Here is a 21,284-nt window from a genome sequence, read left to right on the forward strand (position 1 = left end):
CGGAAAAGAGATTCAGACAAGTCCCTAGTTCTTTCCAGATCCACAGTTGATCCAATCTACATGCTACGGAGTAAGAAATGACCTAAAGGGACAAACTTAAGTCTGACAGTTAGAGTCATTTATTAGGCAAAGCAGTAGTTCTCTAGCAAGGCAAATCTTTTTTTAAAGTCACCCACTGCAGAAGGCCACTAATACATTATGCAGTTAAAGATGCCTTCTTAAAATAGGCTCAGGGGCTTCCCTGGTGCCGCAGTGGTTGAGAGTCCGCCTGCCGATGCAGGGGACACAGGTTCATGCCCCGGTCCGGGAAGATCCCACATGCCTTGGAGCAGCTGGACCCGTGAGCCATGGCTGCTGGGCCTGCGCGTCCGGAGGCTGTGCTCCGCAACGGGAGAGGCCGCAGTGGTGAGAGGCCCGCGTACCACAAAGAAAAAAAAAAAAATCACTTTTGGGAGTTCCCTGGTGTCCTAGTGATTAGGATATTCTGGGCTTTCACTGCTGTGGCCCGGGTTCAATCCCTGATCAGGGAACTGAGATCCTGCAAGCCATGCAGCATGGCCAAAAAAAAAAAAAAAAAAAAAAAATCACTACCAGCACCATGGTTGACTACCAGCAGTGGCTTTCAACTTTTCTTCTGTCTCCACAAAGACTGCAGGCATGACACCCTCCTACCAGGGACACTGAGCAAACAATGATACACTTCAGTAGAGTATTATCACTCCCATTTTACAGGTGAGGACTCTGAAGCTCGAGGAGTGGGGTTACATGTATGCACACTAGGGAGAGAGGCAGAATGACTGAGCTAAGCGTGACCCCCCAGATCACTCAGGAGTAAACTGCAGAGTTAGGACTCAAACTCAGGTCTCCTGATCCCTTTCTATTTCACCAATCACCATGAAAAAAATCTCCACTGCAAGTTGGTTGGGTTTAGCAATTTTCTACTATTTTTCCTAAATGAAAACTTAACCCACTCCAAATTCCTATCTTAGGGATGGAATACAAACAGATCTCTATATTTTCCAAGAGTAAACCAATTTATATAAATTTTTTTTTTTTTTTTTTTTTTTTTTTTGCAGTACGCGGGTCTCTCACTGTTGTGGCCTCTCCCATCGCATAGCACAGGCTCTGGACGCGCAGGCCCAGTGGCCATGGCTCATGGGCCCAGCCGCTCCGCGGCATGTGGGATCTTCCCGGACCAGGGCACGAACCCGCGTCCCCTGCATCGGCAGGCGGACTCTCAACCACTGCGCCACCAGGGAAGCCCAATTTATATAAATTTAAATTAACACAACTTTCCTTGCCCTGAAGATTCCCTAAAGAAGCTTTATTCAAACCAATTCAGGATCGACACTACAAGCACTAACCCAATGCAGAGGGTCTGCTTTGAGAACTGCTTTCAGTTAAGAACAAATGAAGTGGGCTTCCTTGGTGGCACAGTAGTTAAGAATCCACCTGCCAATGCAGGGGACACGGGTTCAAGCCCTGGTCTGGGAAGATCCCACATGCTGCAGAGCAACTAAGTCCGTGCGCCACAACTACTGAGCTTGCGCTCTAGAGCCCGCGAGCCACAACTACTGAGCCCATGTGCCACAACTACTGAAGCCCACGCATCTAGAGCCCATACTCTGCAACAAGAGAAGCCACCACAATGAGAAGCCCGCGCACTGCAATGAAGAGGAGCCCCCGATCGCCGCAACTAGAAGCCCATGCACAGCAGCGAAGACCCAACACAGCCAAAAATAAAAATAAATAAAATAAATTTATTTTAAAAAAAAAGAATCTAACATTCCTGAAGTTAAACCTGAGATTAAACTAAAAAAAGGAAAAAAGAGGGTTCATCACGGAATTAAGTCTTTCCTTTCTGATCTATTAAATTAGAACTACAAACCTCACCATCTGTGTTCTTCAGAGTCCCTGATTTTCAGAAAAATTCTCATTCCCTTCTTAAGCCTTTCCACTTAAAAACCATGATAGCTTTTCACATCCTCAGGAGTCAGTTTCTCTGAAATAAAGATCAGAGAGCATTATTTCAAGTCTTCTTAATATCAAATTTATCACAGAATTCAGAGGTAATCTCCATAAAACTCAAGCAATGCCCTTTTAAAAAGTGCTTTCTTCTGTTCCTCAGAAGACAAAACCTACTTTTCTATTCAATTTCCAAATATTCGTACACTTTAGGAGCAGGAAACCTCCTGAGGACAAAGACAGAAACTACTTCCTTTTACATTTGATAAATGAAGAATCCAATTTAGTTGTTGCTTTTTATCATATATTTTTAAAGATCTAAGAGGTATTCCAGTTACCACTACAATTTGAGGGCTTTACTCAAATGGTATTCTGCTGTTATAAAACTCAGGTTTCAATACCAAGTTATTTTACAAAGAAAAAAATTTTTATTTTAAATCTAAATCTTAACGACATCCACTTTCATGCTGAGTGACCTCAGGTAACAGCACTCTCCTTTGATCTCAGCTTTGATTACAGAGTAAATTACAGTTTTTGTACCAAAGTACCCAACAAAATCCCACAGGGGAAAAAAAAAACAAAAAAAAACACCTGACCTTGAACATTTTTAAGTAGGCTGTCTCCCTCAGCAAAGTCTCAAGGGCCTTAGTTCTTTCTACCTTACAAGACTCAGTCATATGGATAGGAATTTGGGATGTCAACAAGAAAATTATCTCTCCTTTGTTAAATACATGTTCAATTCTTTAATATCCTATTAAACTGCTTTGTAATATAAAGGAACAGAGAGACAGCTAAAAGAGACATTTCAAGATTCTCACTGAAAGACCATTTAGCTCTGTCTACTCTGTCTCCAGATAATCTAAAGAGAAGACAGTTGTGTCTTCAAGAGGAAAAGGTTCCAAATGTTCCCCCAATGCAATTCTTCTGATCCCATAGTTCAAAACAAACAAACAAACAAAACAAAACACCTCTCTAACAGTATGAGAGATGGAACATAAATATTCAGCAGAAAGAGAAAAATCAGTTGCTCTAGGACAAAGAAAAGTCACATAACAGACAATGGGGTTTTTGTTTGGTGTATTTTCATACCAGGTGGATAGAGGTGGCAAGATTTTCCAAGCAAGGACGTTAAAAACTCAGTGATGGGACTTCCCTGGTGGTCCAGTGGGTAAGACTCTAAGCTCCCAATCCAAGGGGCCTGGGTTCAATCCCTGGTCGGGGAACTAGATCCCATATGCATGCCGCAACTAGGAGTCCGCATGCTGCAACTCAGAAGTCCGAATGCCACAACTAAAGAAGTCCACATACCGCAACCAAGGTCCCATGTGCTGCAGCTAAGACCCGGCGCAGCCAAAATAAATATAAATACGTAAATAAATATTTTTTTTTAAAAAAGGTTTTACGGATATTAAAAAAAAAAGAACCATTGATGAATCAGCTGTCAAGACCATTCAATAAAATAACCAACCTTAGAAACATTCCCATCAAACAAGTGCAAAATGAGCAAGCCCACTTTGCATATTTCTCAACCATGTTACTGACAGAATCAATAGCAAGAAACCAAGGGTAACTGCAACAATGAAAATAAGTAGAAAATGATTAGGTAGGTTTTTTTTGGCCACACTATGCGGCATGCAGGATCTTAGTTCCCTGACCAGGGATCAAAGCCGGGCCCTTGGCAGTGAGAGTGCAGAGTCCTAACCACTGGACCACCAAGAAATTCCCTGAATGGGTAGGTTTTTGTTAAAACTGGATTCCAAATTCAACAGCAAGCACTCCATTCTGATAAGCATTTCATTTAACAACTATTCCTTAAATAACCCGATAATGGCCCTGTACCAGTTTAGACATTACCCTGAACTAAGAAACTTTAGAGGAACATTTCATGTATCTGTGTCCATTTTACCCAATGAGCTCTTAAGCACAGACAGCACCGTATCCTTCTATAGTTCTTTCCTATTATTTTACAGCACAGAGTAGGGGCTCATCTGTCACTTGTTGAACCGAACCAAATTTAAAAGTAGCATTGTCTGAAAGAGCAAGCAAGCCTGAGTTGAGGGAAAAAAGCAGTGAAGGATGGATCAATGTGCCAGAAATGGAAAAGACAAGAAAAGAGGTAAGGAAGAAACACAAGGCTATATACACATGTGTAGTTCAGTGTTCCAAAAAATCTTAACTTGCTGAGTTTATTCATTCATTAATCCATCTATCATATGATAAACATTTACTGAGCACCCACTAGGTGCCAAAGCATTGTTCTATAACAATGGTTCCCAAGCGGGGTGATTTTGTCCCCCAGGAGACAGTTGGCAATGTCTGGAGACATTCTGACTGTCATGACTAGGAGGTGCTACCGGCATCTAGGAGGTAGAAAACAAGGATGCTGCTAAACACTCTATAGTGCACAGGGCAACCTCCCACAACAAAGAATTTTCCCGTCCAAAAATGTCAATAATGCTGAGGTTGATAAACCCTGTTCTAGAGGCTGAACTAGACAATTTTTTACAATCTTGGGGCCTATATTCTAGAGGAAAAGATAAACAAGGAAACAAATACAATCTCAACATTTCCATTACTGACAAAAAGAATGAAAAAAAGAGAATCATAAAGGGAGAGTGCAGGAGTAGGGTATAGTGTTCTTTTAGATGAGGAGAGGGGTGGGGGCTGGGGGCTGGCTCTCCAAAGAAGTCTATCCACGAACAGCCAAGCCCTGGAAACATCTGGGGAAAGAGCATTCCAAAAAGAATTCACAAACATCAAAGGGAAAACCGCCTGAGATAGTAATGAGCTTGATGTGTTAGAGAACTAGCGAAAAAGCCAGAGTAACTAGAACAGGGTGAGGTGAAGAGTGAGAGGAGATGAAATCTGAGGCCTCTGTAGGCCATCCTCCAAATCCAAAAGTAGTATCCTTCTCCATCCAATATGCCTATTATACCAAAGAAGTCTAAACAAACCAACAGCTTCACACCCAAAGTAAACAAGTTCCATCAGTTATCTCGTTCACTAATCTCACAGACTGTACACCTCATCTCTCGTTGGCTTGAGTACAGCTAGGGACCTAGGTACTAACTGAAAGCCTTCCAGGGTTAAAAGTCCCCTGATGGCAGTCTGCCTACCTGTCCACCTGCCCTTCAACCTTGCTCCTGAAAAGCAGTACAGTATGGGGAAGGAGGGGCTCATTACCACAGTGGCGTAATGGCATCCAGTTCCTAAGTCACAGAACCCCACATGGGAGAACAGCCAGGAGCTACTGCCTGAGAGTATTCACATGCCACTGCAGGAGACTAACGAACAGCAGGAGCCAAACAGGTTCCTATAATTACGGAGGAACTGATGTAAACACTGAACTATGAACACGCCTCCACGTGTTCTAGGACAGAATACAGCAGAGAGTTTCCACTAAAGAACTGCTGGTTTCTCTAAAATACAAGGAAACAGACTAGAGTAACATTCTTTTTTTTTTTTTTAGTAACATTCTTGTTATTCATATTTTACCACCCTCCCCGCCCAAAAAAGCTTTATATAGTCTGAAAATAATCTACAGCCCTCGTCTCTCAATGGAGAAGGTGCTCCCTCCCCCTTGAAATTCAATTCAGTCAAACCTGGTGAAACAGATTTCTATCATATGTAGAAATGGAATTAATTAAAATTCCAAGGTTACTCCATGAAGGGAAAAAAATCACTTTTCCAACTGCGCACATATTTCATCATGGAAATTCAACTCTGCAGCAAATCTGATTGATCCAACAAGTAATTTTTTAAAAAATCACAAAGGGACTTCCCTGGTGGCGCAGTGGTTAAGAATCCGCCTGCCAATGCAGGGGACACGGGTTCAAGCCCTGGTCCGGGAAGATCCCACATGTTGCAGAGCAACTGGACCTGTGAGCCACAACTACTGAGCCTGCGCTCTAGAGCCCACGTGCCACAACTACTGAGCCCTCATGCCACAACTACTGAAGCCTGCTCGCCTACAGCCCGTGCTCCACAACAAGAGAAGCCACCGCAATGAGAAGCCCGCGCACCGCAACAGAGTGGCCCCCACTCGCCGCAAGCAGAGAAAGCCCACGCGCAGCAACAAAGACCCAACGCAACCAAAAATAAATAATAAGTAAACTAATTTTTTAAAAAATTACACACACACCATGATAATTTAAACTGAAAATCCTAGACTTCTGCAACTAAACCTGGATGTTTTACTCTTTACCTCAATGATTTTTCACTGTTACAAGCAGAACACAACCCTAGAAGAGAAAAGGATAGAGGCAAAAGAAAGATATATAACTATATGATGAAATCCTTTCAAATATAATTTTCCTAATAAGAGCATAAGTATACATCCCAAAATGCAGCTTTTCCCCCTAATATGACTCTTTCCTCTTGTCTCAGATTATTTTTCAAAAGCCCGAAAAACATAAACTCAGAAGCCTACATATTCATAGATGACTTGATGTGGTAAATATTAGGTACCACAGGTTATGATTCCCAGTTACAGGGCAACCCAGCAGCCAAGTCCTCTCATCTAAAATGATCACAAATCAATGAGAAGACTACTCTTGTGTGCAATAAAATAACCACATCTGTGAAAAATTGCTTCAATAAAAAGACGGCTAGAGATAACTAATGCAAGAGCAACTGTAAACATAATACCTGAAAATCGTCCTAAACAGAGATCAGAGAATGACCTCACCAAACATCCCCAGCCCCTACCACACCCCTCAAAGCAAAGAGAAAATCCTACTATCCTGAAAGCACTGAAGTATTGGGAAGGTGGGGGAACATATATAGAAAATAGTCAACTGCAGTAAATCAGTAATAGTTCAAAGTGCTGTAGTGCTTCAAAACATAGCCAGTGATTCATAGTCAATGAGACAATAACACTTTATTTTTATTTTTTGGCCGTGCGGCTTGCAAGATCTCAGTTCCCCGAGCAGGGACTGAACCCAGGCCGTGGCAGTGAAAGCCTGGAATCCTAACCACTAAGCCACCAGGGAACTCCCAAGACAATAACACTTTAGATTTAGCACTGTTTTTGTGACTTCATTCAGCAAAACTGTTTCAATGAAACCTGTAAAATTCTACTAGAGCTGTTTTGATAGAGCTGTTCATCTTAGAATGTAAATCTATGTCAGAGCCGACATGGCTTCCTCAGGCTGCATTTTAGCTAATAACAGCAAGACTTCCAACACCTGAGTACTAGGGTACTACACTTGGCCTCTACAACATAGCTAAGACAGGTACTATTTAGCTCCTGATCGCCAAGAGACTCACAGCAACCAAGGAGCAGCAGCAAACACCTCATTTCCAGGTGTTTTACATACCAACAATAAAAGATAACAACTGTTTTTCCTTCTAAGGCCTAGGGATCTACAACACAAAAAGAAGAGAATGTGCCCTCTCATATTGTCAAAGTTAAAAACAAACTTCAGGGCTTCCCTGGTGGCGCAGTGGTTGAGAGTCCACCTGCCGATGCAGGGGACACGGGTTCATGCCTTGGTCCGGGAGAATCCCCCGCGTGCCGTGGAGCAGCTGGGCCCGTGAGCCATGGCTGCTGGGCCTGCGCGTCCAGAGCCTGTGCTTCGCGACGGGAGGGGCCACAGCAGTGAGAGGCCCGCGTACCGCAAAAAAAAAAACCCAAAAACTTCAAATCACAGTGCTTTAACATCTCCAAAAATGATGCTGCATAAATCTAAGGCAGATAATTAGTAAATTTGTTTTTAAAGCCTGAGTCAATTTTCCATTTCAAATACAAAAAAATAGATTCCTGGATTTGGACAGTGAAATGATGCAGAGTAGCTCAATGTTCATAACTAATATTTCCTCCCCACCCACATATCCCAGGAACCAGTGGGTTTACAAACGTTGGCTAAAAAAATGGAGTCATACAAGGCCAAAGTTATTACCATTAGCCAGCATTTAACTACAGAAGAGAGGAGTTAATCAGATGAAGGACACACATTCTAATTTAGAAATCCAGACCAAAGCTAGACAGACTAAAACGTAGTCAGAATACAAAAGCAACTTAGGATAGCAATAAATGGTTTAGAAGATCCTTCTAAAACAGAGCTTCCAAACTTGTCTGTTTAAAAATCAAGCACAAAAAAGATTGCTGGGCCCTAATCCAGACCTACTAAAATCAGAAATTTTGCAGGAGAGAGATCTGGGAATCTGCATTTTCAATGAGCACCTTAAGTATTCTTGGTGTTAGGGAAGTCTGGAACACAGGGTTCTAAAGGAGCATTAGCAATCAACTGCTATCTGAATGGGTTTCAGTAAAGAAAAGGTGATGAATACGTTGGTTAAACATGAATATGTCTGTACATTTATCACACATAAACACCATCAAAATTACAGCAAAGGGATTTTTTAAGGCATAAACTTCAAAAAAGAAAAAAAAACGGGAAAGGAGACAACAACATAAAGAGAGACGTCAACAAAATTTTGGAAGCTGGAAAGCAGATGCACTAGTGATAAATAACTTCACAGAGAGGAAAAAGCTAAATGCCTGCAGCAGTAAGAAGCAAGCAGGTTCCTCCCACAGAATCTCAGAAAAGGCTCAGAAATTGGAGGCACCTAATACCTCTGGATAAAGGAGTGTAGGAGGGGCTAAAAGAGAATTGGTTGAAAGTCTGTATAAGAAATAAGATTCTTCCATCCTCTCTGCCCCCTCCCCCATGATGCCTGGCAGAAGATGAGAGAAGTTGAACCAGAGGGCCTCTTGAACCAAGGGACCAGTCATAGCTAAGGGCAGCAGAGCCATAATGAAAACAGAGGGATCAAGTGAAAGTCTAACTTGTACTCAACAATGAGACCTCTTCCCCCATCCCCAGCTCTCTTCTCCCACTTGGCTCCAAAAACACCTGCTGCTGGGCTTATATTCTCCAGGCAGAAGACTGGAGCAGCCCTCTCTGAGGAAAGTGACCAGTGCCAATTCACTCTAAAATGGTGCCCACCACTTGATGAGCCAGGGCTCCACACTCAGCTTTTTAGTGCCTCATCCTTAAAAATGAACAGATATAGCCAAGAATTATCAGACATTTCAAGAAAACCTCTAACATGAAAGATAGGAATCAAAGCAAACAAAACACAATTCCTGACAACATGCAAAAATATTTATATATAAAATTCCAAAAAAATTTCCTGGAAATTAAAAAAACTGATAGCAAGGACTTCCCTGGTGGTGCAGTGGTTAAGAATCCACCTGCCAATGCAAGGGACATGGGTTTGAGCCCTGGTCCGGGAAGATTCCACATGTTGTGGACCAACTAAGCCCACACACCACAACTACTAAGCCTGCAAGCCACAACTGCTGAGCCCGCGTGCTACAGCTACTGAAGCCCGTGCACCTAGAGCCCGTGCTTCACAACAAGAGAAGCCACCACAATGAGAAGCCCGCACACCACAACCAAGAGCAGCGCCCACTCGCCACCGCAACTAGAGAAAGCCCGCATGCAGCAACAAAGACCCAACGCAGCCAATAAATAAATAAATTTATTTTTTTAAAATTGATAGCAAAAAAATTGATAGCAAATATTAAAAATACAATAGAAGAGTTGGAAGAAAAAACTAAGGTTATCTTAAAATTGAATGAGAAAAAAAAAATTCACAAGGGAAAAAATATTACAGGGCCATTCTAGGAGTTTCACCACCTGGATTCCCCAAAAGGGGTTCCCAGAAAGAGAGAAGAGAGAAATAATTATCATAGAGAGAATACATTATAAAAGATGTTAATACAAGAAAACTTCCCAAGACAGATGGAAATAAGTTGCAGACTGAAAACGCCCACTGAAGGTCAGCCATGATGATTTTTTTTTTTTGGCCGAACCACCAGGCTTGTGGGATCTTAGTTCCCTGGCCAGGGATCAAACCTGGGCCCCCAGCAGTGGAAGCGTGGGGTCCTAACCACTGGACCACCAGGGAATTCCCAAGCATGATGAATTCCAATAACCATCCCAACGCACATCACTGCATTTCAGAATACCAGGGATAGAGACAAGACCCTAAATGGGACTTCCCTGGCAATCCAGTGATTAAGACTCTGCGCTTCCACTGCAGAGTCTTCCAGGGGGTGCAGGTAAAGACAAGACCCTAAAATCTCTCAGAGGAAAAACAGATCCCACATAAAGAATCTAGAATCGGAATAGCATCAAACTTCACAATATGATTTTTGAAAGTTAGAAAATGACAAAGGCTTAAAATTTCCAAAGAAATATGATCCCCAACATAATATTTTATATCTAATCACACTACCAACCAGCGTGAGGGTAGAAAAGAGATGATTCAGACATCCAAGACCTCAAAAAATGCACCCCCTCCTATAGACCTTTTTCATAAAGCCTCTGGAAGAGACTCCACTAATGTGTTCGAGTGTACTGAAAAGAGAAACTTTCATCCGAGTTTAGGGATGAATTAATGATTGACACTCAGAAAATCAAGCAAAAAAAAAAAAAAAAAACAAAAGAAAAAAGGCAATTATTATACTTAGGGGGAAAAAGTATGAAGAAGGAAATATAGTACACAGTCAATATACTGGATGTTTTTTTTTTTTTCCTTCTTTTGATAACACTCACCTCTACTCCCTTCTGGACTCATGGGAGAGGAGGGAGGCTGGAGGTCTGGGAACTACTTTTCCTAGAATCCCCTGTCAACGAGGTTGTGGTTTAAATTCCACCGACACAACTCATTCACTCAAGATCTGGAAGATGGAAGGAAGGTAGCTGCTACTACTGACCTTCCAGGAGCAATGAGCAGGTGTGTGGCCTCCAACAGATGACAGACATGTGGTTTGCAGCAGTTTTCAATATTCTGTAAATTGCCTGCTTTGGTGTTTAAGGCAGCCAAGATTATTAATGGTTGCAGTTTCTTACAATCCCCACAAGTGGCTTTCCCTGACCTATGCTCCCCTGGCCTTCCAATGATTTCGTAATCTGTGAAATCTCAAGAATGGTTGGTTTTTCTATTTGAATCCTGATATATAATACAAAATATTGATTTAATCAAGACTGTGATATATCTCTATTAGGCAGATAGCAGGAAGGGTTGAGCGTGAAAAGCAACATAAGAACGCAAAATTCAGTGTCCACAGTAGAAATTCAATAGATAATATCTAAGAATTGAAAAACCAAGACATAACAGTGTGAGTATATTATGTAGAAACACGAAGGTACATCAGGAAAAAAATACCAGAAGTATTCAAAGTGATTGAGGACAAATAAGGAGAAATGGAGCAGCTTTTTAAATTGTAAGACTTATAGTACTATTTGACTCCTTAAACGATGTATTCTTACTCTATTGATTTTTTTAATTTAATTACTAAAAATCAAAAAAATCTAACACCGTATAAGCAAAACCAAGCTTCAGACTGACCAAAATTTCAAAAAAATGAGGTCAGTACTGGATCTGTTACCAATGCAGTTAAAGAGAGTAGAAAATCCCAAACAAACCAAAATAGCCCGTGTCTCACTCACTGTAATGGAAGCAGGCTGCCTAATGCAACCCGAATCTCTGGCACAGCCTGGGTGTAACCAAACAATGTTCACCACCACAGAGCTCACTGCACCACAGGTCAAATATGGGAGGAACTTCCAGGCCACTATGAGAATTCGTGACCGAAATTTAACTGCAAAGGTAAGCACAAAAATAGAGGGATAAATCTTAAAATCAATTACCTTAGCCCCCTTTTTAAAAGGCCTTCTCCTCAATTTAATGCAACTAACTGAAAAACAAAAATAACCATCTGTTGTCAAAATATCTTTAGAAGTTCTAAGAAACTGTTAATGAGATTAAAAGACTGTTACCAGGTAGGCTGAAACCTAGTCACTGATGACAAAAAACAGCTCTTCTCACTCTAGGTTGGCCATCTCATAGTACTAGCCCTCGACTTCTGTGTGCCTTCCTTCATTTGCACACCCCAAATATAAAAGTAGAAAGCTTAGACATAGAACAGTCAGAAGTAAGGAAAATCAGTGATGACAGTCTCCGTTAAGAAAAGGCCTGGGCTTCCCTGGTGGCGCAGCGGTTAAGAATCCACCTGCCAATTCAGGCAACACGGGTTCGAGCCCTGGTCCGGGAAGATCCCACATGCCGTGGAGCAACTAAGCCCGTGCACCACAACTACTGAGCCTGTGCTCTAGAGCCCGTGAGCCACAACTACTGAGCCCACGTGCCACAACTACTGAGGCCCGCATGCCTAGAGCCTGTGCTCCGCAACAAGAGAAGCCACCATAATGAGAAGCCCGCACACAACAGAGTAGCCCCCGCTCGCCACAACTAGAGAAAGCCCGCATGCAGCAACAAAGACCCAACGCAGCCAAAAATAAATTAATATTTTTTTAAAAAGGCCTGAAAGAAAATTTAAGCAGATGCTCCATAAAATGTTGATCCAGACTCCACATGGAGAGAAGTGTCATGCCTCATTTCAAAGATATTAAGTCCCAACTCACCACAGATAATCTTATAACAAAGCTATGACTTTCATTGAAGAGTCTCTTTCTCTCACTCTAACAGCCTTAAGCCATCAGATACACATATGCTCCTTGCTGAAATGCTAGAAAAATTTGCACATTTTCATTCCTTGATCACTAGTGATGATCTGCTAAACCAAGAGTCTACTTCGAGCTATGAAAATAGGGCAAGCTGATCCAATTACACAAGAAAGGTACTAAATCAAACAGGACCACCTGGGCTTTGGGGAAGAGTACTATGATTCCTGAACAAACGTCAATATAAAATATACAGCAGATATAGCAGATAAAAATGTTTTCATATATTAAGAGTTATAATGGCCCTTGAGCTACTGATTCACTTGCATGTCCAATAAGTCGTAGGCATCATGTTAAGACATATGGCCTAGATGATGGGTATGACAAATTATATTCAGTAGTTCATAATAAGAACATCTGTGTTCTCTCTCCAGCCCCATGAGGCTTACCAAAAAAAACAGTCAATAGTCTCCAGAAGTGAAGAGGTTTTCTGTTTCCTAAATAAGCAGGTCTGGCAAACTAACAATCCCATCATCCCCCATATAAGAATTGCTCCCCAACAATCTCCAAACCAGTTCTCAAGAGCCCAAAACTTTAAGTCCTAATCCAGCCACACAAGTTTAATTTGCAGGACCTAAAAGAAATCAAGATTAAAAGAATAGGCTTTACCCAGGAAAGTTTTTAGAAAACACGTTCCACCGTACAGGCATCATACTCCTTCATGATATTGATGGTTTCAGCATCAACACTGGTCAACTACTACATGTGGAAAGAAGTGGCAGGAAAAAAATGTCTATTGTAAAGGTTGAGCTCAAAATTTACTATGCCATTTATCTGTATCTTTGGAGAGCTCACACTCTCTGAAGCCTTGCCTCCTATCTCTCTGCTTCTCACTCCCTAAGCTCCAGACACACTGGAACTTCCTTCAGTTCTTCAAAATAGCCAAGTTCTTTCCCTCCTCAGGACCTTCATCTATGCCATTTCCTCCCCTCATCCTTTAGGTTTCAGCCTTAGAAGTCAATTCCTCAGGGACCTTCCCCGAGTGCCTGCCTTCCCAATGAACCAGGATTAGGCTTCTCATTAGCTCTCTCCACAGCACTTATAGCAAGAGTAATTAATTATTTGTTTAATGGATGTTTCCCCCACTAGACCATAATCGCATGAGTGCAAGCTCTGAGTCAGTTTTGTTCACTGCTGTATCTCCAGCACCTACCACAGTGCTTGGCACACAGCAGGAGCTCAAAAATTGTCACATAAGTGAATGACAGGCCCCCAAAAAAGCAGCTTCAGCAATTCTACTTATAATTTACCCTACAGATACGGTCACACATGCACAGGACCAAATATATATAGTTATTCACCGGAGCATAGTTTGTAACAGCAAAAGACTGGAAACATTAAACATCTACCAGTATAGGGCAGGTGCCCACTCTCTTTACTGCTCATGCGGAATGATGGTCAAAATAAGTTTCTTCCAAACTGCAGACAGAATTAGCAGTGTGCTACACTCGTTTAAAAAAATGCAAGAAATGTATGTATTTGCTTTACATGTACACAGTATCTCTGCAAAGGATCTCAAGAAACTGATAATATTAGCTGACTCTGGGGAGACGAACTGGAATGAAGAGTAGACAAGGGTGGAGGGCAGACTATTGACTGTAAACCTTTTTTTTTTACCTTTCAAATTCTGGGCCACGTGAGTGTATTATCTATTTAAAAGAATGATATTTGTCAGGACTTCCCTGGTGGTCCAGTGGCTAAGACTCCACGCTCCTAATGCAGGGGACCCAGGTTCAATCCCTGGTCAGGGAACTAGATCCAACATTCATGCCGCAACCAACAGTTCGAATGCCGCAACTAAAGAGCCCGCACGCAGCAACGAAGATCCCGTGTGCTGCAATGAAGACCCGGCGCAGCCAAATAAATAAATAAAGTATTTTTTTAAAAACAGTATTTGTTAAAGACAGTCCTGTCCTTATAAGACAGTGATAGCAAGAGTTTAAATAAATCTCATACCTGGATCTTTGATGACAAACACCCTGCCTACATCTGAGCACAGGGAAGGTAGAAGTGGAGAGAAGAAAAACTCACTATCTACAAATCTTAGACAGCTTGTCCCACAGTAGACTGTACCACTTTAGAAAATGCCTTTTCTTCTTTTTTAAACAACCAATTGTTCCAATCTGGACTTATGGAGAATGTTTCACAGTCAGAGGGATTATTGGGAGGAAAAAAAAAGGGATTATTGGATTCAGCATTTCTATAAGCACAGAAAGCCGGTTGATGAATTTGTACTGAAGAATTATCATAAGTACCAACTAAACACAAATTACTTTCACTCAGGGGCCTCAGTCTAAATGGAGCTTAATATGAATCCATGAAGTTTAAGAAACTAAAAATTTTTTGAAAACCAATTATTAAAATGGGGAGGACATCTACACACGTTCCTTGGATATACAGATGTGCCAAACTTCAAGACACTCTTCAGGAAAGAAAGACCTGAGACTAGGCTGAACACAACTCCAATAATCATATTTGTTGCCACAATCAAAGCCCTGGACCAGAGTCAAAACCTTTGGATCTGAACCTGCATATCAGGAACAGAATACTCTGGACTAACGATGGCAAGAGAAAGGTGAATCCAGGGCCACCAAGAAGAGGATCTGTTTTGGGGTTATCTCCAATGTTACAATGGCCACTGTCACACACTGCAAGAAATGATCTTCATAATCCATTCCAAGACCTAATGGAGACACAGTTATCTTCAAATAATTATCCCCTGAAAAACAAAAGGGTAGGGACTTCCCTGGTGGCGCAGTGGCTAAGACTCCGTGCTCCCAATGCAGGGGGCCCGAGTTCGATCCCTGGCCAGGGAACTAGATCCCACATGCCGTGGAGCAACTAATAGTTCACATGCCACAACTAAGGAGCCCACATGCAGCAACTAAGACCCGGAAAAACCAAATAAATAAATAAATATTTTTTTAAAAAGGGGGTATTCGGGCTTCCCTGGTGGCGCAGTGGTTGAGAGTCCGCCTGCCGATGCAGGGGACACGGGTTCGTGCCCCGGTTCGGGAAGATCCCACATGCCGCGGAGCGGCTGGGCCCGTGAGCCATGGCCGCTGAGCCTGCGCGTCCGGAGCCTGTGCTCCACAACGGGAGAGGCCACAACAGTGAGAGGCCTGCATACAGCAAAAAAAAAAAAAGGGGGTATTCACTATGTAGAACACACTGAAAAGGACATTTACCAAGTAGCATTAAGTACTTAGTGTAGGGCTTCTCTGGTGGCGCAGTGGTTGAGAATCTGCCTGCTAATGCAGGGGACATGGGTTCGAGCCCTGGTCTGGAAGGATCCCACATGCCGCAGAGCAACTGGGCCCGTGAGCCATGGCCGCTGAGCCTGCACGTCTGAAGCCTGTGCTCCGCAACAAGAGGGGCCGCGATAGTGAGAGGCCCGCGCACCGCAATGAAGAGTGGCCCCCACTTGCCACAACTGGAGAGAGCCCTCGCACGGAAACGAAGACCCAACAGAGCAAAAATTAATTAATTAATTAATAAACTCCTACCCCCAACATCTTCAAAAAATAAATAAATAAAGTATTCAGTGTAGTCATACTAAATTGCTGTAACTTTGCCAAGCCTAAATGGCAAGTTAGAAGCCAATTGCTGGCTCCCTTATTTGATAACCTATTTGCCTCCACAGGCATGGTAAGCCAAAATATTAAAAGATCTAAGACTGACACAGACATTAGCAAATGTATCACCTTCTTTCCCTACTAACATTGTTTTTCTCCATAAAGTTCTATTCAGCATTTTAACATACCCCTCGATAATAATACCAAGAAGTGCGTGTGAGTTTAGCCTGTGGCTCCCCAGGCTCAAAGGCTTGGGAGTGAGAGTGAGGCGAAAAAAAAAGTGGGAAACACTCTTTCTCTCTTCCTCAATGCCTTGGACTTTCAAAGCTAGGCAAAGGCAATGATTCTGCATTTAATCACCAGATGAATAAGTAACAGATTTGAATTTAGGAGAAACATAAAGGCGTGTAAGAACATTCAGTAAAGAGTACCGCCTCCATTTCCTTGCAGAGCAGCTCTCAGGATCTGCCAATGAACCTCACTTTGACATGAAACACCCCATCCACTCTAATCCGGGCCACATCCCTCAAGAGACAGTCAACCGGAACTCTGCCAACTTCTGCTCGGGAGCTGTGTAAAGAACAGTAGCAACAAGAGCCTACTTTGAGAAGGAGATCAACAATCACACTCAAGAAGAAAAGAAGTTATTTGGCAAAGGGAAGCATGTTGCCAAAATGTTAGTCACAGCTTCAAGGTCCTGGTTTGTGTTTCTGCAACTATTCTTTGCTTTGACAGAGTCCATTCTCTGGCCCAGCAAACCCAGCTCAGCTTCTGTCCACCCTCCCCATTTGAAGCAGTCAAAAATCCTTTCAATTTGGTGGTATCAAACTGTGACACAGACAAGATGTCCACCAGAGACTGAAAAGGAGGAAAAAAATGTGCAATTTGCCATTTTCCACTTCGGACTGGCTCCAGTAGAGCAATGGAAACACATGACAGGATAGGAAAAATGGAAAACCATTATGTGAAAGAAGCAGGCTATACCAAAAGTCTGCCCAGAGCTCTGAGCCTCCACAACTTATTTCAATACCTTAAAAACAAACCAAAAAGACACACTGTAGGTTGAAATGACAGCAAAATATTAAGCAAGTTTTTACCCCCAAATAAGTGTACAGATGGGTTACATCCTGATAAACCTATTGTAAGTTGAAAATACTGTTAATTCGAAAAGACATTTAATACGCCTAACCTACTGAACATCATAGCTTAGCCTAGCCTACCTTAAATGTGCTCAGAACACTTACATTAGCCTAGAGTAGGGCAAAATCATCTAACACAAAGCCTATTTTATAATAAAGTGTTGACTATCTCACGTCATTTACTGAATACTGTACTGAAAGTGAAAGACAGAATGGTTGTATGGGCACAGAAAGGTTGTAAGTGTATCAGTTGGTGGGGCTGACTGGGAGCTGCGGCTGTCTGCCTCTGCTCAGCATCACAAGAGAGTATGGTACCAAATCAGGGAAAGATCAAAATTAAAAATTAGAAGTACAGCTTCCACTGAATGCATATCACTCACACACCATTATGAAGTTGAAAAATCTTTAATGGAACCACGGTAAGTCAGGGACCACCTGTATACACTTCATACCTGCAGTTCTTCCTGGGGTTGGGTTGCTGAAACAGCCTGAATCAGCAGGCCCACGGTTTTCAAAATTACTTCAAAACAATAAGAACACAGGTTCAAGTCCACCAGGTTACTCTCCCAATCAAAGAGCCCAAGAAGTCAAGAAAGAACATCCGACAATTTTCTCTTCAAAAGAAATAGGACTTGTGCTTTCCCTTCCTAAAAGCCATCAGTAAAACCAGAAAACTGTACAGTTCTCAACACCTTCCACTTTCCTCTGCATTTCACCTTTGTGCTGACATCACCTAACTAATCAGTACCAACTAAGGTAAACACTACTCTGATATCAAGTGTGAGTTAGAATCTACCCCTTCTTAAGCAAATCCACATCAGACTTCAGAAATGCCAAGACCTTCAGGAACACTTCTAAGCTAAACAAATTCACCTAAGGGCAAAGTGTTTATAGAGTATTATGCCCAAAGAAAACGCTAGAACAGTCACGATGCTAAAGGATTAAGAATAAAGAAGCTAAAATTGTCCACAAGCACACTGCTTCCCCAACAACTGGCAAAAAGGGCCAAAGTGACTGGACCAAAGCAAAAGGCTCAACTGTCTACAACACTATTTTCCAGTGAATTCTCAAAGACAATAAAATAGAAATAAAATACTGCATTCTTCCACATTCTCCATCAACCAACCTTATTTATTCCCAATTCTAACTTCCCCATCTCGGTCTTGATGGCAGCCAATACAATGTAACACAACAATATGAAATTTTTGGCTACTAAAAGTTGACACTGAGAAAAGTTTACAAATTGGACATGTATCAAATCAAAACCAACTCTTCCCTGGCACAAAAAAAAAAAAAAATGTGCAAGGCTGAGAGGAAGAAACTGGGAAAGACATGTCTTCTAAATATCAATATCTCAATCCAATTTTCAGGGATCACTTCTTTGCAACCACTTTAAAGATCCCATTTGGTTAACACAATCTTTTAGAAGCAGAGAGGGATCAAAGCTACATTTCCAAGGGAAAAAAATGAGACAGTTTAATGATTTGCCTCAAAGTTACTTAGTAAATCCTTAGGAGTCCTTGTTCCCTGAGGTTCTGTTCTGGTTTGTAAAAGGAGAAAAAAAGTCACTCAAAACATACCATAAGTCATTCAGAAACAAACATAGGGCAAAAATAACACGATGAAAAGGGAGGTGGATCCTGGAGGTGCCCAGAACTAAGACTTCACATCACTCCAACCTGAACCTTCAATTGCAGGTTGCTCCCATGCGAACCCCAAGGTTTCTCAATCCAACCTTTAACTCAAATCTGATTCCTTCTCAACTAATGTTCTCCAGATTCCCTCCAGAGTAAGCAATTTCCTCAGTTATCCCTTCAACCATTGGTTTTCACTCATCAACTCCCAAAATGTCACGGCGGCCTCCTCACCCGGAGCATCCTGTTAATTACCTGTTCCCAACAGGTCCTCCCTCCCCATCTCCCTTTTTGCGCACGGTTACCTCGTTCCTCACCCTGAGTCGCCGTCTTACCTTACCCAACCCTTCAGGATCCCTTATTTCCCGTCTCTCAATAACCTTCCTCACCTTTTCACAGTCGGCGCTCGCCCCACACCAATTCCCGACCACTCCTCCCTACTTAGATTCCCCACGCCCCCTCTTCTCCAGGTTCTTCAGGCCCAGCCCCCACTCGCCCTCCCCTCAGGTCCCGCCCCCAGGACCCCTCTCTCCCACAGGCCCCTCCTCCAAAGTCCCCCTCTCTCCTCAAGCCCCGCCCCAATCGCCCCTCCCCCGGCTCTCCCTCCCATTCAGGTCCTCAGGTCATTTCAGCGACGGACCCACCCTCCCCGGCCTCTTCCCGACCTGGGCACAGCGGCTCCGGGAGCGAATCCTCCGCCACCTCCGCTCCGGCTCCGTACCGTCCTGCTCGTCCCCCGGCAAGCTCCCTTTCTCGCCGCCGCCCCTTTTGCCAACCCGGAAATGGATCTGCTCCCACCGTCCCCAGCGTCCGCGAACAAAATGGAGGAGGGGGAAAAGGAGGAGGGAGCAGAGCGCGAAGAGAAGCTACACGCATGCGCCCCTGGAAAGCCCGCCCCCTGCCAGGGCACGTAAAGGCGGAAGTGGGCGGGTGGCCGCCATCTGGAGAAGGTCGCAGGAATTTGGTTTAGCAGCTATAAAGCTGGGATCGCAACTTTGGCTGCGATTAGAATCACCTGGTAAGACTTGACTAAACAGTGATACCTGAGTTCCATCCCCAGAGATTCTGATTTAATTGGTCTTGTGTATGGCTAGGCATCGGAACTTTTGAAATTGCGAAAGTGATTCTAACATGTTGCGGAGGTGGAGAATCACTGAGCTGAACATCTTTTTGAATATCTTTTTCATCTTTTTTGCGCGCGCGCGCGCACACATACACCCCATAAATATCCTTTCCTAATTTCGAGTTAACGAAGAACCCGCCCCAGTCAACCTTGCAAGGGCTCAGTAGTCAAGCTCTGGTTGTCACGGGAACAGAGGCAGGCCTTGTTAACAAGTTATCCTTAACGTCATCTTAGCTGCCTGACTCGAACACCTGTGAACATCCGTCTCCTCTTTACCGGGCCTGGCCTTCCTCAGTTTCCAGAGCTGGGGGTTGGTGCTGCGGACTTCCAGCTGCCTGGATCAGGGAAAGGAATCCTGTGCCCTCCCTGGTGGGGCTGCTGTTAACTCAGTCCCAGCTGACTAAGGATCCCTCCCTAGTCCACCCACAAAAATGCTTTTCCGTTGCAGTCAACCCCATTGTCTTATATCTTCACAATGTCCTTTGGGTCTCTCCATCATCCTTATTTACGCTGAATCCGAAGTAAGGGGATAGAATTGGGACTTAGTTCTCACTACTTACTGCGTGCCTTTGGGCCGCAGCTACCCTATCTGTAAAATGGGTCTACATAATAGTGCCTGTCCCAACTATTTCATAGGGTTGTTGGAAGGCTCAAATGAGGTGATGAATAGCAAAGCACGTGATAAAGTGCTTTCATCAGGTCCCCAACTCTTAAATGCTTTAATGGAAAATTGAGGAATTTTCAGGGCAAACAAAGTAAGTGAAGGCAGGGGACATAAAGAGAGATAAGTGGAACACTGAAGCAGGCTTTTGCTCTGAGGACACTTGCCTAACTAGATGAATTTGAGCTTTTTCCAGGTCTTGTGGGAAAAGAAAACACCCCGGGACCTCCTCAACAGGGGAGTTTAACAGGACATTCTCCTTCATAAAGATGGGACCCCAAAGGACTACATCCTCATGGTTAGGGTGAACCAGAAGTAAACCTGTCCCCTCGTCCCTTGGATGTAGGGTTAATAGAGATAGATTCTAGGCTCAGATGATAATAGATTTTTCACACAGAATGTTCAGTAAGACAGTGAAAGTCATGTGGATAATTCTTGGTTGTGCAGAATGGTCCCTTCCATTGCCAAAATATAGCATCCCTAACTCCTGCCTACCAAACGCCAGTAGCACGAACTTATCATTGGGATAAACAAAAAAAACACCACAGGGAATTCCCTGACAGGCCAATGGTTAGGACTCCGTGCTCTCACTGCTGAGGGCCCAGGTTCGATCCCTGGTCAGGGAACTAAGATCCCACAAGCCTTGCAG

At 43.1% G+C, this 21,284-nt stretch overlaps 1 protein-coding gene across 1 annotated transcript in view; it reads right to left on the bottom strand.

The window, feature by feature from the left end:
- The window catches only part of WIPF2 (WAS/WASL interacting protein family member 2), a 38,807-nt gene extending 19,185 nt beyond the window's left edge, over positions 1-19,622 (bottom strand). Inside the window, exon 1 of the mRNA XM_082861019.1 lies at positions 19,517-19,622. The gene's annotated coding sequence lies outside the window, so the exon portion shown is untranslated. The remainder of the gene's footprint in view (positions 1-19,516) is intronic.
- Between the last annotated feature and the right edge of the window lie 1,662 nt (positions 19,623-21,284).

This window comes from Leucopleurus acutus (genome assembly GCF_964270905.1).
Source record: "Leucopleurus acutus genome assembly, chromosome: 19".
Classification (NCBI taxonomy): Eukaryota; Metazoa; Chordata; class Mammalia; order Artiodactyla; family Delphinidae; genus Leucopleurus; species Leucopleurus acutus.